The sequence below is a fragment of the Numida meleagris genome, chromosome 2 (assembly GCF_002078875.1).
Source record: "Numida meleagris isolate 19003 breed g44 Domestic line chromosome 2, NumMel1.0, whole genome shotgun sequence".
Classification (NCBI taxonomy): Eukaryota; Metazoa; Chordata; class Aves; order Galliformes; family Numididae; genus Numida; species Numida meleagris.
The window spans coordinates 123,992,485-124,001,481 of record NC_034410.1 but is presented as its reverse complement, the minus strand read 5'-3'; positions in this window follow the sequence as shown (position 1 = coordinate 124,001,481).

The following is an 8,997-nucleotide window of genomic DNA, read 5'->3' as shown; positions in this document are numbered from 1 at the left end:
AAGATGATGCTGCCAACAGCATGTATATATTTATGCTTTGATTGTGTATATTGAATCTGGCAATGATGATTCCGAACTGATGACTCCAGTTCCAGCCTTGGCTGGTGTTGTGAGTTTGCTGTTATTGCTGAAGTCAGATCTTTTAGAATTGAGCATGTGCAAATTGAAGACACTTGCCAGGCTAATTGGGCATACAAACAGAATCACAATTGACCAGAGACACACTGGAGCTGGTTAGCTTCTTGTGCAAGTAGCTAACTTGTATTTGCAGTTCCAGCAACCGCACACATACCAGGTCTAGGACTTCATTTTTTATAAGTGGGAGACAAGACTTTCAAAACTGGATGTTTAATACTGTAGATTAAAAGTGCAGAGAAAATAAAGTAGCAACTAATTTGCTTCAGTGGTGGGCTTTGAGGTTAAATTCATTCATATCCACAAAATATTTTATGTCATTGCACAGAGGTGTACATTTTACAGTGCAAAGATATATATGTAATTGGTAAAATGCAGTATTTTTGTGCACAGAATATTTATGGAGCTCTCTAACGGACTAGGTAAATGGATTGCTCTATAAAAAGTTTACCAAGGCAATAAAAAGATCAAAGACATTTTTCACATTGCATCTCAAAACATCTAAACCACTGAAGTTTAAGAGCTGTAATGTGACCTTACAGCCTTGGAAAAATTGTTACAATGACTAATTGTCAAGCTTTGCACTTTCAAAAGGTGATGACTGTATAGAAGTTGAGATCTAAAGAAGAATAGAAGTGAAGTGCGTGTGTAAGAGAGGCAGAAAATGGATTCTGTAAACAGCCAAAGGCAGAAAGTTTTAGATACAGGCTATAATTAAGGCCTAATGAAAGAAGAATGGGCATGACATAAACAAAATGCAAAAGAGTTGATTAAAAAAGGAGAGCAGAGAATACAACAATGAAAGGCGATGTCCCAATATAAATAGAATAAAGAGCACATATAGAACAATGGAAGAAGTAAAACGCTGTAAAGAAAGCCAAATATGCATGTAGTTTATGTACATTTCAGGAACTATAATCAGCATTTGCTTTGGATTGCAGAGATATTTCACTCTTGGCCTCACCATTTAGGAGATGAACAGACATGCCAACTGCTAGCTAATAAAGTTTTTATAATATACATCAGAATATTATTTTGTCCTTATCCCCAGTGCTGCTACATGTTTATATGAAGTGAGTATATGAACTGGTGTTACATGCTGTGAAGGACAGAACCATGCAGCCACATATAGAGCTTCAGGCTGGGATGGCTCAGGGTGGTCATCAGCCCATATTCCCATGCCTTTCTGCTGTGGAGTATGATTGTACTTGGGATAATGAAATGGGCTGTGGGGCTGCTCAAAAACAGCTCATGGGAAATTGAGCTGATGGGCTAGGGACTCAGAGGCAGAGTGAAGCAGCTAACTGCGCACCACTGATATTACCCAGTGCTTGGTCTACAGATCCCAGATCACTGCTGAGCATCCTCTTCAATATTCTACACATCATCTGCAAAGCTCTGAATCTCTTTGGCTCCCCAGAGTGCTCAGCACACAAAGCACCCTGAAAAGTTGGTTCCTGGACATGGTATGTGCCTCTCGGGCAGTCACAGGTGTTCTTTCTTCTCTGCTCAAGCATGCTTGTGTGTTCAACAAATCATACATAACCAGTTCAAATTATTAGTATTTCATGAAGTTCTGGAGTGCTTTAGGAATATTTTCTTAATGTTTTATGCAAACTATTTTGCTTGTTTCTCAGAAAGACTTTATTTGCTTATTGAACCATCAATCGCTTTCAGGACAAAATTAACCTATTTCATATATATAAAATGTAACAGCCCAGGCAATAGGAATTGGTGTGTTTTTTTTTTTTTTTTCCACCCAAAATTGTGTGTAATTCTTTCTCCTGGAGGGAAGACCACACAGGCTTCAAGCAAGTGAAAACAGCTGTGTACAATCTCTGGTACTTGCTTTGCAAGATCACATCTGTGTGGTCAGCGTGTGCTGCAATCCTGTGAGCAGACTATTTATAGATCAGCTGTTTAGATGTGTTGATCTGTCTGAAAATGTCAGTAGCTGCTCTGTTCACTTGGTCATCACATTATATTTAGGCAAATAATTAAAAAATAGCTTGAAACATAGATCAGTATTTTTGATTATTCTCTCTCAGTGTTTACTAACTGATAGTCACCTTGAATATTTTCTGACTTTCCAGTCCTCCTGTAAGAAGGATGAGAAGGGTGTGCACTCTGCTTTGCTTGTGAAATTCTGTATACCAGAAGGTAGGTGTAATGCCTGCTTCCCACTTAATTTCCACTGAGACTGTAAGCATCAGGAGTTTTGCGCTGCAGAGGATAATGTTCCCGCATGTGTATCCAAGGTGAGTTTCCATTGTAGTCTATTAGATTGCATCAGACTTTCAAACAAATTCAGTTCTGGGACTGAGTATTTCCAGAGCTTTGGCTGCCTACTCAAATATAATGAGAATACCTCATGTATATGAACAGATACTTGCCTTGAGAAATACATCATTTTACAGGATCTCATTTTGGAATAGGCATAGTGCTGCTGAGGTTGTGTGATAAAATGTTTTAAATGGATAATGGGTAGCACAGACTTGTAAAATTGCCCCTGAAAAAAATGTTATTTTTTAAAGTCCATTCAGCAGAGAAATATTGGATGTAAAGACAGTTGGTTTTCTGACCTCAGTTTAACAAAGAAGAGAAAAGGCCAAGTGGGAGAGTTTGCAAAGTGATGTAGCTCCTTTGTTTCCCATGTTGTGATTCAAAGGTGAGCACAGAGGAAAGCAGTGCAGGGGGAAGGAAGTGGTGATAAGAACATGCACAGATGAGCTGAGAACTAGCTTGAGTGTTTCTTCATTAATTGATAGGCCAGTGTAATGTGAGGATGAAAAAATGAAGGTATCCTAGCAACTATATTTTCATAACAACCATGGCCTGCAACATAGTGATGAATGCCAGCCACATTTTATTAATTCAAGAGGATGAGGGCAGATAATTTTAATTAACAAAACCTAATGGCAAACTCCAAATGCAGAAATGTGATGAGCCCTACATGATGGGTATCAATGTGATAGATTTCCAGAGCTTTTAGAGTTCTCAAAATTTGAAATTGTGAATTAGTCATAGATATTGTTAAGATGATTCATAGAATGATAGAATCATTAAGGTTGGAAAAGACTTCTAAGATCATCTAGTCTAACCATCCACCTACCACCAATACCATGTTTTTTGGTATCACGTCTACCCATTTCTTGAACACTTCAAGCAATGGTGACTCAATCACCTCCCTGGGCTGCCTGTTCCAGCTCCCTACCACACTTTCAGAGAAGTTTTCCTAATACCCAGTCTGAACCTCCCCTGGCACAATTTGAGGCCATTCCCTGTTGTCCTATTGCTGTTACATGGGAGAAAAGGCTGACCCTCACCTCGCCACATCCTCCTTTCAGGCAGTTGTAGAGAGCGATAAGGTCTCCCCTGAGCCTCCTCTTTTCCAGACTAAACAGTCCCATTTCCCACGGCCTCTCCTCATGGGACTTGTGCTCCAGACCCTTTACAGCTCTGTTGCCCTTCTCTGGACATGCTCCAGGACTTCAATGTCTTTCTTGCAGTGAGGGTCCCAAAACTGAACACAGCATCGAAGGTGCAGCCTCACCAGAGCTGAGTACAGGGGAACGATCAACCTCCTACTCCTGCTGGCTGCACTATTTCTGATACAGGCCAGGATGCCGTGGGCCTTCTTGGCCACCTGGGCACACTGCTGGTTCATGTTTAGCTGAGCGTCAACCAACACCCCCAGGTCCTTATGTTGGTCTTAATTTGTAATGTAAGAATGAGACTTGAACATCCTGTCCTTAATACTAATAACAGGGAAAAACCTAATTTTAGAGGGAAAAGCTTCCTTTCCAGAAGAGATCTTCATTGGCAGTGGACCCCGTCACCTCCCAGGTGGCCACCAGCCCCGTTCCCTGCGAGCAAGGAGCAGAGCTGGGGCTTTCTGCTGCTTTGCCAGCAGCACACATGCATATTGCACAGTGGCAGCCTAACTTGTTCCTGGGCCAAGCAGCTGTCACTTAAAGAGCAGCACATGGTTTGTTGTAGAGCAGATGGAATGGAGAATTGACCCTTTAATTTATTTGTACATTTGTGTATATAATGACAAGAGTCCTACAAAAATGAAAAGTGGAAAGAAAAAGAATTAAAGCTTAAGATACACAGGTTATTCCATGTGCAGAACAGAATAGGAGAAGAAAAAAACCAACAGAGTTTTCCAGCTGGCATAATTCAGGTTAGCTTTGCAAAACTTATGTTGCTACTGTGGATTTCTGCCAACTTATACCAGCTGATGATCTGGCTGATTATGTTTGTTAATTTGTGATGTCTTTAATGCCTTCTTAGACATTTAGCTCTGGAGATGATTTGTTGGATTCCCCACACTCTGGGATGGGTATTAATTTTTCTATTCTGTACGAGCCAGGTCAAACCACTGCTGCGGGCTTTCCCCATCAGCGCGTTCCATCAAGACATTTCCATCTGCAGTTCAACTGGGCTGTCCTGGCATGTACGAGCCAGCCACATTCAGACGAGGCACACCAAGCATTGCTTCCTGGTGAGGATCCTTTCTATCCATTCATCAACATAGGTGATAGGACTGCTTTTTAGGGTAGAGTAGGTGAGGATGGATCCCAGACCCATCCCAGTATCAGATCATTCCACAAGTAATCATGCATCTTTATCTATGCACAGCTCACATGCTTGCTGTCTTGCCATTGCCACTGTCACAGACACTGCGATTTAAGTGTTATGAAGAAGATCGAGAGATTTTTTTCCCCCCAAAATATCCCTGATAACTATTTTGGTGTACTGTATGCATAGTGGAGGCAGCTTTCCCACACTACTGAGAGAACATCAGTGAAAACGTTCTCATGAGTCTAAATTTCAGTGAGCGTTCTCAGCACTTTTGCTTCTTTTGCTGTCTACAAGTATTTCCTCAAAATAAAAAGTTGTTCACCTAGAAATATTCAAAAGGAAGGATATGAACCCAGCTTAAAGGCAAAGTTCTGCCACACACCCTTAGTGTCAGGGTATTTCATAAAGGCATGGAGATCCTACAGCATGAGTCTTACACTGCACGGAAGGGTAGGGATGTTGAATAGAGAGGGCTCGGCCATGTGCTCCTGTGAAAATGGCCATGTAAAATCAGTGCTAGGGATTTCTGGTTAATTAAAGAAGTGAAAGTTAACACTTACCTAAGTTAAAATAAATATCCTCTATACTGAGATTACTCATTCTCAATGTAGAAATACTAACCATGACAATTTTCAGACAAGACATCTTAAATCTCCCTTTCTTCTGTCGTTTTCATTTCTTCACCCAAGCACACATAAGTATGAAAATCCAATAAGGTAAATCATGGAAAATCTACTACGCTTAACAATTTCCCTTTACATCATTGGAGTTTAATGTGTCTTACTTTACTCATTTTCTTTCTTAGGAGTTGAACCATGTATTTTGAGAACACCTTTACCAATATTCCTATATTTCTGTATATTCTGGGGCCAAATTTTTGTTTTGACCAAATGAAATATGTCTTATGATATCTACATCAAACAATTTTTATCCAACATTTTTTGTAGCTTCTGTCACTTCTGTAGGAAAATAGCAGAGCACATCTCTGCTTTTACATTATTTTGGTGTTGATGGAATTGAAGCTACCATGACTAAACTATCGGGCAAGGTGACTTGTGAGCCATTAGAGATGATGGCTGAATATCTGTGGAGGAGAGGTAAGTGACTTCAGGGGATGGAACAAGGTTAGGAATTGCCCTGGGAAGTTAGAGCCAAGAGCATAACATTATAGAAAAAATGCTCAAGATATTTTCTTTTCTGAAGATAATGGAAGGACTGATTTACTATATTATTTGTTTTTAAAGGCAGAGGTCATTTTATTTGAATCAATTGTCCTGAACTATACATATTTTTTAGCTTTTTTTATGTGTATATGTGTACGGTGTTTTCTTTCAGACATTTTTCAGAGGGAAGAACACTATGGAGAACAGCTGATTTGTCTTTGTCACCATAATGTGGAATTTGGAGCCCTTGGCCCCAGCTCAGATTTGATGGTTTAAAAATAGATAAACATAACTTTTAATACAAAAACAAGTAATCCAAGAGATCCCATTTTAAAATACTTTTCTATTTAAGTAAATCTACAGTTAGTTTTTATGTCAGAAAGCTTCCAGTCTTAACAGTGGGAGTGAAAACTGAAGGCTCCTTCTCCCTCTAGTATTTATGATACCTTAGTTTTTTTAAGAATATATATATATATATTTAATTGTGTACAAATAATACAACATTTTATTTGGAAATTAATTATAGTAGAAATATGTAACACTTATGTTTAATGCTTACAAGGTTGTGTTTTGTGGCTGTTAAACTGTTCCCTAAACATAATTGTTAATTCTAGATCAACAAACCAAATGTTTTTGTGAAGCTGAGCATCCTTATCTCTTAATCTGAAAGATTTTATAAGCCATTTTTATTTTGTTGAATAGCAAAATGGAAAAAGGTTATTAACACTTGAGGAAGTGAATGGAATAATAATGTTGATCTGTTTACAATATACTTCATTACAAAATGCTTAACAGATAAAATAAGAAGTTAGAGAAAAAGATCATGCAATACACATTCTATTAACTATTCCTGATAAGATAGTCCTTCTCATTTTATCCAACTTTATCCACTGTTCTTAAAAGTCCCATATATTTTAGTATTTATTAATGTGATTTAAATGCCTGAGATGCCCATTCCCAAAGTACTGTATACGTTATGGGGAGAAATTCAAACCAATGATAATTTTTTTGTTAAAACTGTAATCACTGAAGATTCTACACGTGTCTCCCTGAAAACCTATCTATCTAAAAAAACAATAGAAATTGAAATGAAAGCACAGAAATTAAATAATCTTCTCACAGCTATGAAGGCATCAGCAGAGTTAAAAAGAAAAAGCTGATCTGCCCCTTGCACTCTAGTCTCATGCACTTCGCAATTTTGTTCTCTAGAACTCCATTAGAAGGACCTTTGGCACCCAATTAGAGGTGGTTGAGTATTTGAAGCAAAAATTCCTGCACAAAAGCTGTGAATGAAGTGGTTTTATTTCAGAAATCTTCTGCAGGTTGCTAAAAGACTGATACATGCAACCTCTTTTAAACAAAGCCATGTATGAACATGAGCTTGTTTTTAGTTGATTTGTGGCTAAACTGAAGAATTAGAAAAGTAATTCTGTAGATGGCAGTGGTTTCTCAGCCCTGTCTGTCTCCACTTTGGAAACAGTGTTAAATAACGATGTGACCTGAGAGAATCTAGAAGCTGGAGACCCAGTGAGATGACCGCATTCAGAAACAGGCACTAGCTATGGCAAAAAAAGTTTAGTACTCAGTGAAATGGAAAATAATTTCATGTGAAACGAAACTGTGCCAATAGCAGAGAGTAAAGTGTTTTGACTCTGGATGGTTGTAGTATAACACAGAGGGATTTCTCCTGGAGATGGTGGTGGGACTGGCCCAAAGAAGGTCAGGGAACAGAACTGTGAACAGAAAATGATCAGAAGAGAGGACAAACACTGACGTTTTATCTAGTCCCCAAACCTTCCATGCTTCTACATCTCCTTGACCTAGGCTGTACACTTGTTTTTTTTTTCCATCCAAAAATTCACCTGGCTTGTTCAGACACAGGAAGTGCAATAATTATGACATGAAGTCATGACATCCCTTATTCCTCAGTTATCCTGGTAGATAACCCTTTATAAACAGTTCAAAATACAAGGCCTTGGAATTAATGTAGATGTTGAGCTGTAACAGCTCTGTAACCTGATACACTTCAGCTGGCTGATGCAGAAGATGATGGTGTGCCTCTAAGAGCAGCATCTGAATATGCAGAGGAAGCCACATGTTTGTGGGTTTTAAGAGGACCTCTGCTTTTTAGTGTGGCTTTTAATGACACAACATATATATCTCAGAGCTACGCTTTCCCTCTTTCCATCCTCTTTCCATGAGATCTAGGACATGTTTCTGAGTGGGTAGGATTGTGGGTAGGGTTGTACATCCTTCACCTCATTCTATGCAATTGCAGTGTTTTGAAATGTCTTGTGCTGATAGGAGAGAAAAAAAAAATTACAGAGCAAAATTGGAAATGACTGATCCATTTCAAAACTGCGAAATGATCTGGCACATGGTAAATGTTTATTGTTTTTTCCCCCCACACTTGTCTCTAATTTTTGCTATAGATATTATATTAATAAAAGAAAAAATAATAGGAAATGACTGTGGAGATTTTGATTGCATTCATTTTTTTTAATGTCCACTTGCACTATAAATATATTTTGACATATGACTTGGGAATAAGCTTTCTAGGATACGATATCTTTGCCGTTCTTTATTTGTAACTATAGCATATTGTAGAGGCTTTCAAAAGACAGCAAGGCATAAGTTTTGGTGGACTGGTGTCTTTTTTTTTTTTTTTTTGGCTGTTTATGATATTGTAAAATCTAGCTTGCTCTTTGAATGCTCACACAAAGGATAAGCATTTGAATAAGTGTAGCATTTGCTTCAAAATACCAGGATCATATCATGCTAATGCAAAGAACATTGCCTAAGATTTCCAGACAGTCTGGGCACCTGAACACCATTAAAAGTAATTCACCTTAAAAAAAATTCTGTTACTGTGTCCCACCTTATGGCTTGTGGCAGAATTGTGGTAGACTGAAAGGAAAAATGCAAATTTCTGAAACAATCTTGGAAAAATTCTGAGATTTTTGATGCTGACACTGAATGAATGATTAATACTCCATTTGTTTTCTTTCCCTGTTTTATAAGATGTTAAATACAGCAGCGCAACGTCTTGCTTTACCCTGAAATACCATCAGTATATTTCTGCTGATTTGGGGCTTTGATATAAACTTTTTCT